This window comes from Gigantopelta aegis, chromosome 8 (genome assembly GCF_016097555.1).
Source record: "Gigantopelta aegis isolate Gae_Host chromosome 8, Gae_host_genome, whole genome shotgun sequence".
NCBI lineage: Eukaryota > Metazoa > Mollusca > Gastropoda > Neomphalida > Peltospiridae > Gigantopelta > Gigantopelta aegis.
Genome location: NC_054706.1, coordinates 33,396,768 through 33,414,270, shown reverse-complemented (window position 1 = coordinate 33,414,270; position 17,503 = coordinate 33,396,768).

Below are 17,503 nucleotides of genomic sequence, written 5' to 3'. Positions count from 1 at the left end.
AGTTCTGATGGCATGCACTTGTAATATCTTCTCTGCTGATATTTTTCATGTTTGTTCACATACTTTCTTCCTATGCCAATTAAAGGATGAAAAGGTTTTTAAGAATAAAGGGGGTAATGTTGAAATATAAACGGTCGATGACAGGTATTCAAGTAAATGTCTTTATCATTTTAAGTATCATTCTAATTCTTGGTTCATATAATGCATGTGTGAATGAGCAGTCATTGCATTTGCATTTTGTCGACATAGTGTTTAGGCAAACAAGATGGTTTATAGGATTATGTCATCATTTGTCAACAGTAAAGATGTAGATTCATGTTTGCATATTACACATGACCTAGTTGCAAATTGTTCATACAAGCTACATGCTGACAAAATAGTAAAATACTATGATAACCTATATGGGAAAATAATATTTTTAGAGTAAAAAAAGTAGGAAAGACCCCTCTGTGATGTATATACTATGTGCGACCCACAAAACCCATACATTGATATATTACATGAGGGTGTTTGATCTAAAAGTGACAAAATGTGGTCACCATTTTGAATAAATTAAGGTTCCGGTTTTAAAAAGTGGTCGTAAATAAAAACTTCCACCAGATTCATGTTTATTGGTCAAAAGTGCCATAAAAATGACACAGCATAATTAAGTAATGTAGAAAAAAATATTCATTTGCCCAAGCTTTTTCATCGGTTGGTCAACATAGGTCGATACAATTCAACGCTAACGGTGGGTTTAATATATCATTTATGTCACTTTTGTAACTAAATAATTAGTTTATATTTACAGGCTTTCTTTGACAATACAGTGAAACCCCTCAAAACCGGACCCTCAGTAAACTGGAATTCCCTCAAAACCGGACGTTTTACATGGTCCCGTGATTTGCGTATCTGTTAAAGGTCAACATTTATTAAAAACGTAATTCACTATTTTTTGGTATCTACGTATACCTTTCACAATATATATGAAGTATCAATAAAAAATAATAATAATTTAATTTACCCGTTTTTAATATATTCGCAACAAAAAGTCGCGTTTTACCCATCGCTTGCCAAAAGGCCTGTCGACTGGAAGAGCCAAGTCACGTGACCCCGTGACGCGCTAACCGGTATAACATGGAAGCGTGATTCGCAGCCTTTCAAACATTTTACTGGGAAGGTGGAACACGTGTCTTTTTAAAAGGCGAAAATTTTATTATATTAAATTGAATTGTATGGATGGAATATTTTTTTACAGATAGATTTCAAATGTAAAATATGGTGAACCATTGTTTAGTTTTTGGATGTATCAAAGCAGCAGTTTTTCCGAACTTTAAACAAACCGACAATCACAGGGTTTGCATGGAAGTGGTTCTTAAACAAAACCCGTGCGTAATGGAAAGGACCATCACGATGGAATAGGATCTGCAGTGACCACTTCATCCCTGGGGATTACGACAATTATTTAAGGTGGTCGATAAATATGACACCAATTTTTATTTTTTTTAGTGTGTGTGGGGGGGGGGGGGGGGGGGGGGGAGTTAATTTTTTTGCGATTTTTTTTTGTTAACGTATCTGTTCCAAGCCTGTATCTCAACCGGATAATTTGTTCTACGATTGCACATAATACAACAAAGAAGAAACCACGACGAGCACGAGCTAAAACAGAGCTCAAAAGGGTGAGGGTGAGGAGGCGGGGAGGGTACCAGAGCAGGGGCGGCAGTGTAAAATATAGTGGTACGACTCTCCTTTCAAATTCAATTGAGGACATTTTCACAGATACAACAAATAAATATATATATATACGCACATACGCTGTCAACGGGTTATTTCCCAAGGAGTTGGTCTACAGCTGTAATTGTACCAATTTTTTAAAAAGGGGACACAGTGGACCCAAATAATTATCGTGGAATTAGTTTAGTTAGTTGTTTTGGTAAATTATTTACATCAATTATTAACCAGCGACTTCTGTCATGGTCGAAAAACAATGATATTATTACTGATGCTCAGTTTGGTTTCCAACCCAAGTTTGGTACTGTTGATGCTATTTTTGCACTGCATTCAATTATTAGTAAGTCTTTGTCATCTAAAAAGCGTCTTTATTGTGCATTTATAGATTTTTAAAAGGCTTTTGATACAATTAATCGGTCTAAGTTATCGTTTAAACTACATAAGATTGGTATAAGGGGCAAAGTGTTATCTGTTATTTATTCTATGTATCAGAACGTTAAATCTTGTGTTACTATTAATGGCTTTCAGTCAGATTACTTTTGTAATGGGTTAGGTTTGATGCAAGGTGAAGTTTTGTCACCGATTTTTTTTTCTTTATATATCAATGATTTAGAAATAAATTTTATCGAAGGGAACTGTATACCATATGAGTGTCAGTCACTTAGTTTATATTTATTAATGTATGCAGATGATCTTGTAATTTTTTCAGAATCATTTGATGACTTGCACTTTGCTAGATTATTCTAGAAAATGGGATATACATGTAAATAATGCAAAGACAAAAATGTTGTTTTTAGAAATGCAGGTAAACTTAGTGAGAATGAAAAATGGTTCTACGATGATACTACTGTACTATATCCTGGATGTTTATCTGTAAACAAACAAAGAATTCTAGACCAAGCTATGCAATATATTAGGAGTGAAATTGATATTTCGCCAAAATGTATTATGTACAAATATTTTACAGATACATTCAATCTGCAATTTTATTTACGGAAACCAATTCCAGTACTTTATAGAAAATATGTGTCAAAATTTAGAATGTCATCTCATATGTTAGCAATTGAAACTGGCATATATAGTCATACACAGCGACATGATAGATTATGTTTTTATTTTAAAATGCCCCTTATATACTGATTTGAGTAAAAAATACATTAAACCTTATTACTGGAAAAAGCCATCATTTATTAAGCTACTGCAATTATATGATGTACAAAATTCTAAAACTTTATGTAATTTTGGAAAATATTTATATAAAGCAGTTAAATTAAGAAAATAGGTTTTTAAAGGCATTTTCCGTGTGTGTGTAGTTTATTTGTTTTATGTAACATGTATATTTTCTTGTTTATTGAAGTTTGTTCTCCTGTGGTATGTATGTATGTATGTATGTATGTATGTATGTATGTATGTATGTATGTATGTATGCATGCCCACAAATGACTGTCAGGTCATGTCGGGAATTAACGAGCTTATATCAATTTAATGTGGTTATGTATTTTTGTTTATATATGAACAGATGAGCTGTAAAGCTTAATGTGAATAAAGAACTTGAACTTGTATTGTTGGATACCGGCACTTAAACAAGCACACAATAGCAGTGAAGTGAGAACAGACGGTTAATGGCTCACTGTATTAATCCCTTAATTAATACCAATCTACTACGTAACGACAAGCGGACGTTATCTGATTGGACTTATCAGTGCAGTCATTTTGGATGCATTGTCAACGTGACAAGATGGCGACAGGGTGTTGCACAAACAAATGCTCGTGAGGTTTTTTGCGTTTTAAGTGTACTTGGTGTTATCAATGTCCTGCAGCTGATGGTATTAGTACAGGTATATGTTAGATAGACTATATTAACATATCGTGAACGATTTTTGACCTGTCTACAGTCAGCATTAGTGTGCATGTTGAGTCGGAGTGACAAAACAAAGACAAAATGGCGGACGCAGGAAGCGATCCCTCCCAGGACACAAATCCTCCACTTTCACAGGTGCTAAGTAATGCGCACATGGTAATGACAAATGAACCAGAACACGCGAATCTTAACGCCATGCGTGTCGCCCAACCACGATTGCTACCTAACACGCTACAGACACAGACACAAACTACACAGTCGCCATTATACAAGCCGCCGGGCTTCCCACAACAAGCAGTCACCTCCCCGCCGCCTTGGATTTTAAGCTTGTATGATCAGATAGCCCGACTGACTGTTACGACAACCGAAATACACAAACGTACCGAACGTCTGGAATCGATGGAAAAAACTATTGGCACAATTGAACTTTCGTTATTGGGTTTGCGTTCAGGTCTCGACGCTGCTAACCAAAGAATTGATAAAATGGAACACAGTTGTCAATTTATCAGTGATTCTTATGACGAACTTAACACCGAAAATAAAGACCTAAAACAGGGCATGAAAGACATGGACCAATCGCTCAAATCAGCTCAAAGTGATATCTATCACTTATCAAAAACTATTTATGATATTAAAGATGAAAACTGCGAACCCCACGACGAAGTTCTGTATTTACCGACACGTTCGATGTGGTTTAACCTCCTGTTCTCAGGAATTCCAGACCAAGGCCCCACTGAAAATACCGAGGAGGTACTTAAGGAATTCATTAAAAAGGAACATGAAATATCAGACGATATACCCATACAAGTCACTCATAGACTAAGCCCATATCGCGATTACAATGCCCAAAATAGACCGCGCACAATCGTAGCCCATTTCGAACAATTGAAGCACAAAGACATCATTAAAAAAGCTGCTAGAAAACTGGCGGGTAAGCCATTCGGAATTAATGAGCAGTACCCCAGGGAGATAGCAGAGAGGAGGAAGATGTTTTACCCCATATTCCGAGAAGCTAAAAAGAACAACAAAAAAGCTTTCCTCAAAGTAGATCGGTTGTTCATTGATGGAAAGGAATACACACAGAACACATGGAATGCCACACCGACCAAGGCGATACCTCTGAACACCGTCACCCCAGACAGCAGCAAAGCTCCACCCAGGAAAAGGAACAGAGTGGTAACACCCCAGCAATCAACATTCGAGAGCAGGAACCGTTTTGATGCGCTTAGTGCAACTGAATAGGGACGTCATGGAGTTCATATTTGTGCATGCCATGAGATAACAACCACACCCACTACCTACTGTGTTCGCACAGCGATGTGAACCAAACTGTTCTTCTTCAGCCTTTACTAACTATAAGCATGATGTTCCTGAACCACCGAACCACCACCTGATACAAACCATGTCAAATATTTCTAGTGTATGTACCACTTTTACTTGTGTTCCTGCTATTACTTTAAACCAAACAGTGCCATTCAGGCTTAATACTGTTGATACTAACAATAGCTGTAGTACTAACACACATCATGATCATAGTGCTCATGTAAGAAGAAATAATAAAAATATTATTCCCCAAGCTGACATTGCTAATACAACAGGCAGTATGAAAACTATTCTACATACTGATATTACTAATAATATACCTTGCAGTATACACCCCAACAGCAGCTACTTCAGATAAGAACATATATAAAAGTAACACTAATAGCCTCAATGTTCTTGACTCACCTAATATCAACTTTGTACAACATATCCCTAACCCATCTGGTCAGAATGCTCAATTATTTATCCTATAGTATGAATGATGATTATATACTTGCCGATTCATCACCAGACCCAAATGATACTACAAATACCCCATATTATACAACACCACCACATATATATAATGATGCACCTAAAAATGGGAATCAAAAGTTATGTGATGATATAAATGCTATGCACAGAAATATGACTAACAACAACATACATGTTGATGAAGTAACTGATGTACATGTATATAGAAATGAGTTGCTTAAAGAAACTGATGTACATGTATATATAAATGAGAGTAAAGGTAGTGAACATGTTGATATAACTGATGTTTGTAGAAAGGTTAATGATTTTGCATATGTTAACATATTTGATGTATATAGCAATGTGAGTGATGATTTTACACATGTTAATATATTTGATGTATATAGCAATGTGAGTGATGATTTTACACATGTTGGTACAATTGATGTTGACAGAAATGTGAGCAAGCAAATCCTACTTGTTGATATAATTGATACTGACATACCAAACCAAATAAGTCACCTACATACCAATATTCCCACACTTGAAACAGTAAACAATCATACAGCAAGCTCTGGTATGACTGACACACTCAGCAGCCTGAGTAACAATACCCTATATGCTGAAAGCATTGATCCACATATCAATATGAACCAAAATGTTGATAATACAGATACTATGATTACCGAGTCACCTTATGTTAAAACAGCAAATATGAACTTACCATATTGTAGTACAGACAAATCAAACTCACCTAAGAATAGCAATGTTAGCATGAACCCACCCGGCATTAGTATTAGTACACCTTGTCCAGCCATAGTCAATGTTAATTCACTTAGTGCTAACCAAGTAAGTTTTAACTCACCTTGTAGTGGCACACCTAACACCCCAACAGCAGCTACTTCAGATAAGAACATATATAAAAGTAACACTAACAGCCTCAATGTCCCTGACTTACCTAATATCAACTTTGTACAAAATATCCCTAACCCATCTGGTCAGAATGCTCAATTATCATTCATTAGTATCAATGTATGTGGACTGAGAAGCAAACTAATGATACCGGAATTTGTAGATTATGTCTCAAAGCATGATATCCTCTGTTTTACTGAAACTTAGTCTGCTTAATGCAAGTAAATCATATAAAAAATGCTTAAAAAATGAACAGTCCGCTCAGAAATTGAAAATTGGAAAGCAAATGAGAAATCTGAGAGTAAACGAACCCAAAGCTTTTTTTATAAAATCCTTAAACCTGAGAAACAGGAGAAAAACCTACCGCCCATAGAAGATTTTTTAAATTTTTATAAAAACCTCAATGAAGGAGAGCCGTCTGAATCTGATCACGAGAACGAATTAAATCTTGACGATATCGATATAAATAACGATAATATCTTAAACAGACAAACTGAAGAAGGCGAAATAAGAAATGCAACTAAACAACTGAAAAATGGCTAAGTAACTGGAATAGATAACATTGTAAACGAGTATATAAAATCTTCTATCGATCTGATCCCGATCTACGTTAAACTATTTAACCTTATGCTAGACCATAGTATTTTTCCAAATGAATGGTTAATAGGAATTATTAAACCGATTTTTAAAAATAAAGGAACCGGACTGATGCCTGAAAACTATAGACCAATAACGTTGTTATGCTACTGTTCTAAATTATTTACCACAATTTTAAACATAAAACTAAATTCATTTATTGACGAACATAGCATATTGAGCGAATCCCAAACAGCATTCCGAAAAGGCTGTTCTACTACCGACCATCTATTTAGTATTCACTCTTTAATAGAAATTTTGAAAAATAGGAAAAAGAAACTATACTGTGCTTTTATCGATTTTCAAAAGGCCTTTGATATGATCCCCAGAACCTGCTTGTGGCAAAAATTATTAGACAATAATATAAATGGAAAAAATTTCAAAATTATCCACCAAATGTATCAAAGTATTAAATCTTGCATCTGCACTAACAATATATACTCGGAACTATTCGCATATAACATCGGCGTGCGTCAAGGTGAAAATGTGTCACCTGTCCTATTTTCTTTATATTTAAATGACCTGGAAACGTATCTTCTTAGCCAAAACTGCATTGGAGTCTCTCCTGTTGTCGATGATCTCGACATATTTCTTGAAGCTGGTATTTGCTTCCTTTCCCTGCTATATGCGGACGACACAGCCCTCCTAGCAACGAACCCACGTGATTTACAACATACCCTTAACATGTTCTACAATTATTGTAATAAATGGAAGCTTAAAATCAATATCAACAACACAAAAATATTAATTTTCAATGGAACAACCAATGATTACAAGAAAACATTTACCATCGGAAATACGGTTCTCGAAAACGTTAAAGAATATAAATACTTAGGCTTAACTTTTAATAAGCAAAACAAGTTCAACACAACAAGAATTTTTTTATCCCAACAAGCTACAAAAGCAATGTATTTCGTTTTATCTAAATCTAAAGATAACAATCTATCAATAGAATGTAAGATAAAATTGTTTGACACAATGGTATTACCTATTCTTCTGTATGGATGTGAATTATGGGGTTATGAAAACACTGATATCATTGAAAACATACACATAAATTTCATGAGACGCCTGCTCCCGGTTAAAAAAGGTACACCGATATTTATGTTATACGGAGAACTAGGACGTAGACCGATTAAACTAATTATTCAACAAAGAATGATACATTTCTGGGCCACAATTGTATCAGGAAAACAAACAAAACTATCCTTTCTATTGCATGCATTTATGTTACAGGACTCATCCGCAAATGGACACAACTACACTTGGATCCAACATATCAAACAATTATTTAACAACCTAGGTATGACGGATATATGGTTGTCTCGAAGATTTTCAACAAAAAAAAAACTTCTTGAATATATCAAATTGAGGCAGCATGACCAGTACCTTCAAACGTGAAACAATAACATTGCATCAACGTCTAGAGGAAAATATTATACAATTTTTTTTAAATCAGCTAATTTTTTTTAAATACCTCACCATAATACTATGGATCATTATTCTTAAATTCAGAACATCAAATCATTACCTTCCGGTTGAAATAGGACGGTGGAATAATACACCAGTAGAAAATAGGTTATGCACACTTTATGATTCTAACGATATTGGTGATGAATATCATTATCTATTCACCTGTGCCTTCTTTACTAAGTCTCGAAAAACACTCCTAAAACAATATTATTATGTGAACCCCAGTACCCTAAAATTTAAAGAGTTAATGACTAGTATAAAATAGGTGTCCTAAGAAAAGTCAGCAAATTAATTCAAGAAATTAATGATAAATTAAAAAAAACCCATAGCTATATGTATCAACATATACCACATCACTCGAGTTAAATATGCTTTATTATTATATTACAGATATCCCTATTTTAATAAATCGAAATATACTAGTACATGACATTGTATAACAAATTATATAATGAACTTCAATTACTCTATTATGCCGAATATTATTGGCTTATTGCATATATGTATTTTTGTTATATCCACTCGTTGTATTTCAGTATTAATGTATTTGTATAATTTAACTATTCATATACTATATTATTTACTATTTAATGTTCTCCTGTAAACCCTGTCCAGTCTTGTCATATATTATATTATGTAATTATTCATGTTTCCCCATATGCCGTTGCCTACCGGCCTGGGTGTAATAAAGTTCTGTTCTTCTGTTCTGTGCTGTCGCTAATGCTACTGATTGATAAGATGCAAGTGAGTTGCAGGTGTCAATCTTCTTGTTCAATTCTTTATTCAAACTTTGAGCAATAACTGCTCATCAGTTGTAATTACAAATAGCATGTTGAAAGACGAATGAAAGGTGTAAAATAAGAATAACAATATAAACATAGCATTATTACAATCAATCAAAGGAGAATATAATAGAATAAGTGTAATTCGACTTTGTCTCTAAGTAACAATAAAATATGCTTCACGTTTTTTTGAATACTTTTCATAGATATTTACCTAAATTATACAAATCTTTAATATTATTTGTACTTAGTAACTGTATTAATTTGAACATAGATGGACGCATCCTATAATATTTTTTAATATATAAAACTCTTAAATCGTTAAAATATGGATAGCATAATATACAATGAAACTCATCTTCACCCTCCCCCAGTTGACAAAATACGCAGACTCTTTTAATTCTATCAACATTATTATAACGTCCAACTTCAATAGCTAACCTGTGTGAAGACAAACGAATTTTTGTGATGCACCTTTTATACAAATCTGGAATAGATTTCGGAGGATAGTTCTGTAAAATCATATCCTTTACTAAGAATTTATAAAGATAAGAACATTTAGTCGACGTTTGTAATATGCCTGTAAGATTTTGCTTGCACTGATCTATAATTCTCTGCCATAATACAGGTAAATAAAACTTAGCATTTGCTAGTGAATCCTGGTTTAACCACAAATCGTAAAATCCTAGGGAGCACAATAGTTGTTTTATATGAGTTGCCCAATTATTATCCTTTTCACACTTAGACCCGAGTTCATCATAAGCAGCATGCAATATACAGTTATTTGTTTTAAGTAATTTGAACCAATATTTTAGCATATGATAATTGCGTACATAGGACAGTGGATAAATACCTAGTTCAAAATATACCATAATATTATTTGTGGAGCCGTTAACTTTTAAAGTATCCTTACAAAAATCTAAATGTAATTTTTCTATTGAGTTAGCTTTATAGTATCCCCATATTTCACAACAGTAATACAAAATACTTGAAATGTACGTATTAAACAAGGATAAAGACGTCATTAAATTAAACATTAGATGTTTAGTATTTCTTTTAAGTGCATACAGGGTGTATACTACCAAATCAAATCCCATAGACGACAATAGTAACATATGTGGCTAAAACTCCTACCTGCAACGTATCAACCGACATAAACGCCACGGATATAAATACTACCACCCCTTACACTTAAAGTGAATAAAAACAAAATGGGGGTCAAGCTGCTCGTTTCTGAGATAACGGGTAGCGTCTATGACTACCCTAGTTTCGCACAAAATTCGAGTACTTTTTTTTACAGGTACCCCATACATGTTTTAAGTACAAGGCTACTTGACACATTGGTACTAGATGAAATAAAATTGCACATTTTTTTTACCCAGATGAAACTTATTTTTTACAACCAACACACTCACATTTATAACCAATCACAGGACTTGTGGTGTTCACTTCTCTATCAAAAGTTGGGTGCACCTCAAACTTTGACCCAGCCGGAAGTTATTTGGTTTAGTACTACCTACATAGCTTTTCGACCTTGGTCTGTAATGATTTTAATAGCAGGTGTGAATTTACAATTATAATTAAAAGTTAAACCTAAATAAGTGAACTTATCTACATTATCAAGCAAAACACCATTGTAATACTACCTCTCATAATCTTTTATAGTACCACCGTTTCTAAACACTCCAATCTTACTTTTTGCAATATTGAGACAGAGACTCCATTTTGTATTATATTGGTGTAACGTATTTAACATTGTTTGGAGACCTTCAACGCTTTTAGCAAAAATAACCATATCATCAGCATATAATAATAGAAAAAGGCTTAAGTCCTTTAACTCATAATCAGAACATGAACTACAAATAAATTCATTTTCTAGATCATTAATATAGAAAGAATACAATATGGGGGACAAAATTTCTTCCTGCATTAAACCGACATCATTATTAAAAAATTCAGAACGAAATCCATTTATCGTAACACATGATTTTACAGATGTATACATACTTTTAATAACCTTAAGAAGCTTGCCTCTAATACCAATCTTAGAAAGCTTAACCCACAAAGTTTACTCTATTTACATGTCATGTCATGTTATAGGGTTTTACGTGCACATTCAGAACAAGCTGTTGTAGCGCACGCCTGTCGTGGGCACAAGAGCCGGCCTTGGCCGGCTCCTCCGTCCATGACAGGAAAGGTGGGGGAGGGGAGAGGAGGGACCGCCTGCACTGGCAGGTGCAAGGGAGCACCAGCAGCCCGATCAAATTGGTAGCAGGGTGGGGGGGTGGTGGTGGTGCTATGGAATTTGAATGGAGCAGTTAAATGCCAAAGAGAAAAGGGTGCGCAATTTTGATTGAGGGAATTTGGCGCAATTTTGAACGGTCGGTCGAAAGGTAAATGGCCGAGCTAATATAGGTTTTGATATTAGTGAATCGAGAGTAGCTCGTTAATTTTAGACCTTTACGATGATGTGATGTCTCCCTAGGTTGCCCATAGGGCCCTTATAAAGGGCCTGACCGCTTCTGGTCGCGGCATTACCAAGTACCAAGTTATTACCAGCAGCAAGTATTGGGGGTTTGGGTGGGGGAGGCCGATATTCTTTTGTTCAGCTTCCCCCGGGTGCATTGCAATTGTGTACTCGGAACGGTATTCTTTTGTCCGGTTCCTTGTTAGAGTACGTGCTGGACCATTAAATGGGGGCGGGTGCATTGTTATCATTAGTCAATGCACCATATGTACTGATGCAGTGAGCGTGTAGTCTGTGTGTGAATCCTAGTTTTGTGTTACGGTTGTACCTATTGTCTTAAGTCCCTATTCTAGTGAGTTCAACGGTCATTCATGACCACCCATCCCCCTCCGTCCTTGTATAGCATTGAATACAATGACGGACGGGGAGTTAAACTAGCCTAGCTATCTAATTTGAAGGGTTAAACCCTTATAGTGTAGGTATTGGTTTAAAAGCCTAGTGCTTGGCATACTTAACTTTATTACCAATGCAATAAAACGAAACTAACGGTGGCAAGTAGCAATTGTATACATATATGCACCGATCTAGGTAGTTAGTTTGAAGAATTTTGATTCCCGCCCCCCTAAATATAAGATTTTAGTAGGCTTACTTGGTTTGTCTTCAGGCTATCTGGATAGTTGGGTATCGGTTTTCCTGCATGTATTTGCTTCTGGAACCCTAGTTGACTTACCTTAGTTAGCTAGGATGGAATGCATCAGTAATTTTTTTTTTTTTTAAACATGGTGCGGGTGCAAAGACAAATTCGTGCAGTTTATTTACAGTTAGGTGTAGTGGGGTTCTTGATCCGTGATTGGCTGGATTGGACTAATGAGAGTGCTGCAAACAAATAGCCGATAATTAGTGGTGTCCTATCGTGGTTGATTATCTAACGATGTTGATTGGCTGGTTAATTAGCCAATTGGGTTACTGCGACTTCGATCCTGTCTTAGTGAGAAAGAAAGAAAAAAAAAACCGAAAAAAAAAATAATAAAATAAAAATAAAAAAATAAATAATAATAATAATGTGTCGTTAGCGGGTGGTGTATGCCAGTTGTCAATCACGAGCTTCAGAACATGAACATATTTACAGTAGAATAATATGGTTATCGTGGTTAGGTCTGGATGGCATTGGCATATCTAGTGGTTATTAATCACTCGCTACCGTCCCGCCGTTAATCCCCAGGTTGGAGTGCCTGGTCGAGTGCTTAAGGTCGCTCTTCCATCCAAGGGATGTACAGGCGGGTAGTTTTGAGTAATTGTTAATTTATATTGCTAAATTTATGCCAGCTAATTTGGTTGAGTATATGTTTTTACTTTTGTCGTTTCACCGTTATCCCCCCGGGTTGGAATACGTGGTCTGTTCGAGTGCGTAGGGTGGATGTTCCACCAAGGGGGTCACAGATGTCACGATTCAAGCATTGTCATATCTAGCGGTTATTAAATCATTCGCTACCATCCCGCCGTTGATCCCCGGGTTGGAGTGCTTGTTTGGTCGAGTGTTTAAGGTCGCTCTTCCGTCCGAGAGATGTACCGGCGGGTGGTTTTGAGTAATTGTTAATTTATTGCCGACTTTGTGCCAGCTAATTTGGCTAGGTATATGCTTTTACTTTTGTCGTTTCACCGTTCTCTCCCCGGGTTGGAATACGTGGTCTGTTCGAGTGCGTAGGGTGGATGTTCCATCCAGGGAGTCACGGGTGTCACGAGTTAAACAGCGTATTAATTACTTATCTTAATTATAGATCGCTACCTTCCCTCCGTTGGTCCCCCGGATTGGAGTGCATGTCGGTCGAGTGCAGAATGTCGCTCTTTCCTCAGGGAGACGTACAGGCGGGTGGTTGCGATCATTTTATAATTTTAGTTTTTAACTTTATGACTGTCAGGAGCCCGATGGGTGTGCTACGGTTTCCCATCCTGCCTGCGATCAGTCGGAACGCTGGCAAGGCGGGCAGTACGTGGCACTTATAGTTTTGGTTTGGTGGACTGGACGAATTGATATACTGCTTTGAAGGTTTTATGTTTTAGATATTTATCAGGGTTAAGTAAAAAGTTAGGTGTAATTGGTTTATTGTGGTTGGCTTCGGTTATTGATTCTATCATTAGTTTTCTCTGGCTGTTGTGTAGCGTGCAATCCAGGAGATAGTGTTTCATGTCTTCCCGGGTGCCACACTCACAGTCAGGGTTTTTATTGGTGAAAGAGCAGCTGTTGAGCTGCGAAGATTTACCTATGCGCAATTTAGTAATTATTTTATCCACATAAGTGTTTAGGTCGGATAGAGTTGACTAGTGGTTTGATGTTATAGTGCCATGTATTGGTTGTTATGTCCCAGTTGGCCTGTCATTGATTAATGTAGTGTTTTCTTACTTTTGACATTAGTTCTGATATTCTTAAAGGTAGTGCTGTCATTTTGCTAGTGATTGAAAGTGCAGTTTTGGCTCCATAGTCAGCTGTTTCATTGCCAATTATACCTACGTGAGCTGGGACCCATTCGAATACTACTATTAAATTAAGCTGGTTTAGTTCATGAAGTTTATTGTGGATGGCTGCGAGGATGTCTGGCCTGGTAGATTTATTAGTTTGAAGTGATTGGATAGAGCTACGACTATCTGAAAAAATAACGCTTTTAGAGTATTGTTTAGTTTTAATCCAGATTAGGGCTTCATAGATGGCTGTCAGCCTGGCGTGTTATCTGACAGCCTGGCGTATTTAACTAATTTAGAGTGTTTAGATACTTTTTCTTCAACTACTGCGAAGCCAACCCTACCGTTATCTGGATCTTTTTAACCATCTGTGTAGATATGGATGTGCTCAGGGTAATTTTCGGTAGCTGCAGCTTCGAACAGGATTTTCTTAAATGGTGGAAATGGAGTTGAATCCGTAGCTTGTTTAATTAGATATGGTGTGTGGCACTCGACTGGCTGATTGATATGGTATAGTGCCACTGGCGTGTTGTCTATACCTACTTCTATTTCTATTTTACTAGCTTTAGTGGTGAAAGAATCATTAAGATTTTGATTGGTTTTGAATACTAGTCCTGGTTTAGCTATGATAGGAGTGAGTTCCTGAACTGGGTGATCTAGTTTAAGAAAGTGGATTTTTAGATGATAATTAAGATGTTGACGATTGCGACGATATTTCAGTGGCATAATGTTAAACTCAACTTCTACGCTCTGTCCGCTGGTATTTTATGGAACTTTAGCTATGGTTCTAAGAGCTTGGTTTTGAATAACATCTAATTTATGTAACAGTTTGGGGCGGCGCAACTGTAGGCTTGGGCTCCATAATCGATTCTGGAGAGTATGCATGCTTTGTAAACCATAAGCATTGCCTCTGTTTGCGCTCCCCAACTGGTACCTGAGATGGCTCTTAACAAGTTTAGAGTATTTTTTTTGAGTTCCTGACTATGTCATTGATATAGTCCCTAAAGGTTAGTTTTGAGTCAAAAGTTACACCTAGAAATTTAAATTTTTTGACCCTTGGAATTATTTTATCACCTGATTTAAGTTGGTGATTATCTGATTTATTGACTTGATTAAAAAGCATATAGACAGTTTTAGTTTCTGATAGTTTAATGCCCCAGTCCAGGGCCCATTTGTTAAGTCTATTCATATCAGCTTGCATTAGGTAAAATAAATTAGTGGTTGTGTTGCCTGTGCGCCAGATGGCGCAATCATCGGCAAATAGTGCTGTGTTTAATGGCGTGGTCGTTTTTGTTTTTCCTTTAGCATTAAGTGCTTTAGTTATGTCATTAATAAAAATGTTGAATAAGGTTGGTGAGAGGACCGAACCTTGTGGTATGCCATTAATTATTTCGGTTCTATCTGAATAGTGACCGTTCACTCTAACTGAGATTGATCTATTATGGATGAAATTGTTGATAAAATTAAACATATTACCTTTAATACCGTTACTCTGTATTTTATTTAGTAGACCTTGACGCCATACCATATCAAAAGCTTTTTCAATATCTATGAATATTGTTAAAACCTTATGAGATTTTCGAAATGCATCATTAATACTATTTTGTAATCTAACTATTTGATCTATTGTTGAATGTTTAGTTCTAAATCCGCTCTGTACATTAGTTATTAGGTTATTTTCGAGTAGGTAATTGTTGAGTCGTTTATTGATAATAGTTTCTAAGGTTTTGCACATGTGGGACGTGAGTGTTATCGGTCTATAACTCCCTGGGAGGGAATGGTCTTTTCCCGTTTTAGGGAGACTAAAGCATTCTGCATGTTTCCACGCAGTGGGCATTTGACTCTCCCTCCAGATTCGGTTAAAGAGCGATAACACTACCTTTAGGGCTACATCCGGCATATGCTTGAGTAATGTGTAACTTATTTGATCAGGCCCGGTGGCAGTACTTTTTTTTAGCTTTAAGAGCTGTTTTTAATTCTAACATTGTTATCGGTTTATTAAATTCTAAATTATCAGTAGTTGGGTGATTTGCTGTTTTAGTATCATTAGTTGGTAGAGAGTTATCTTTTTTAAGTTTCTCAAAAAATTGTTTAGGAAAATTTTCGTTGCTACTGTTTTTACTGAAAGTTTTACTGAGAAGGTCGGCCTTTTGTTTATTAGTAGTTGCTGTTTTATGTTTTTGAAGGACTGTGGAATTAGTAGCGTTGTCCTTGAATAGCCTTAATTTTTTTCCACATTTCTCTAATAGATGTTCTATTGTTAATTTCACTGCAAAATTTATGCCAGCTGGCTTGTTTAGCATTGATGATAAGCTTACCTAATTCGTTTTTGGCTATTTTATATTTAGTGTGATAGCCTTGGTTCCATGTTTTTTTTATAAAGTTTACGCATCCTGTTCCTAAAGCCGCATTTGGATTTAATTTCGTCCGTCCACCAGTTAAATGGTCTATTTTTATTGAAGGGTTTAGTTTTAGGAATATTCTTTTCAGCTATTTCTATTATTTTATTAGTAAGTTTATTAGTGGCGTCGTCAATGTTTAAGCTATTTTCTAACTTAATTTTGCTACAGTCGCTTGTAAAGCCAGCCCAGTTAGCTTTATTAAATTTAAATTTAGGTATAAATGTTTCTTCTTCTGTATAAGTAGTATTACATTTATAGCTGGTTAGAATGGGAGGTGGTCGCTATTGAGAGCTTCTAACACCTCCCATTGGGCGTTTGCACCTATATTGTTAGAGGTGATAGTTAGGTCGATGGCGGATGTGCCCAGATAGTCATGTATAAAAGTAGTACTGCCATCGTTGAGACATACTAGATTGTGTGTATTGATGAATTCCTCTAGTATGTCTCCCTGTGCGTCAGAGTGCAGACCTCCCCACAGTGTGCTATGACAATTAAAATCTCCTACAAGAATTAAGTTATTGTTTCAGTTTATGAGTTTATTGTAATCTCTTAACGTTAGTTGATTATGGGCTGTTCCCGGTGGGCTATAAACATTGATGATATCAATAGGCATTTTATCGTTTTGTATAGTCCTAGGACTTCTAAGTTTTTATTAATAGAATCATATTTAATTTCGGTATGCGGTATGGTATTTTTAATTAGAGTGGCTATTCCACCTCTGGTACTATTTTATCTATTTTTATAATAACTTGTATATCCTGGAATTTTAAATACTTTTTTTTTTTTTTTTTATCTTTAGTGCCGATTCCTAGCCAAGTTTCTTGCAGGCAAATTATATCTGGCTTGATGTTGCTAGTGCTAATGAGTTGAATGAGTTCGGCACCATGTCCCATTGAATGGAGGCCTTTAGCGTTCCACTGGAGAACGTTAAGGCCCTTATTTCCTATGTTTGAATTATTAGCGGGAGCGTATGAAGACTTGTCTCCCATGACGCTGGCCCGATGTTTTTTACGTTTTTAGTTATTTT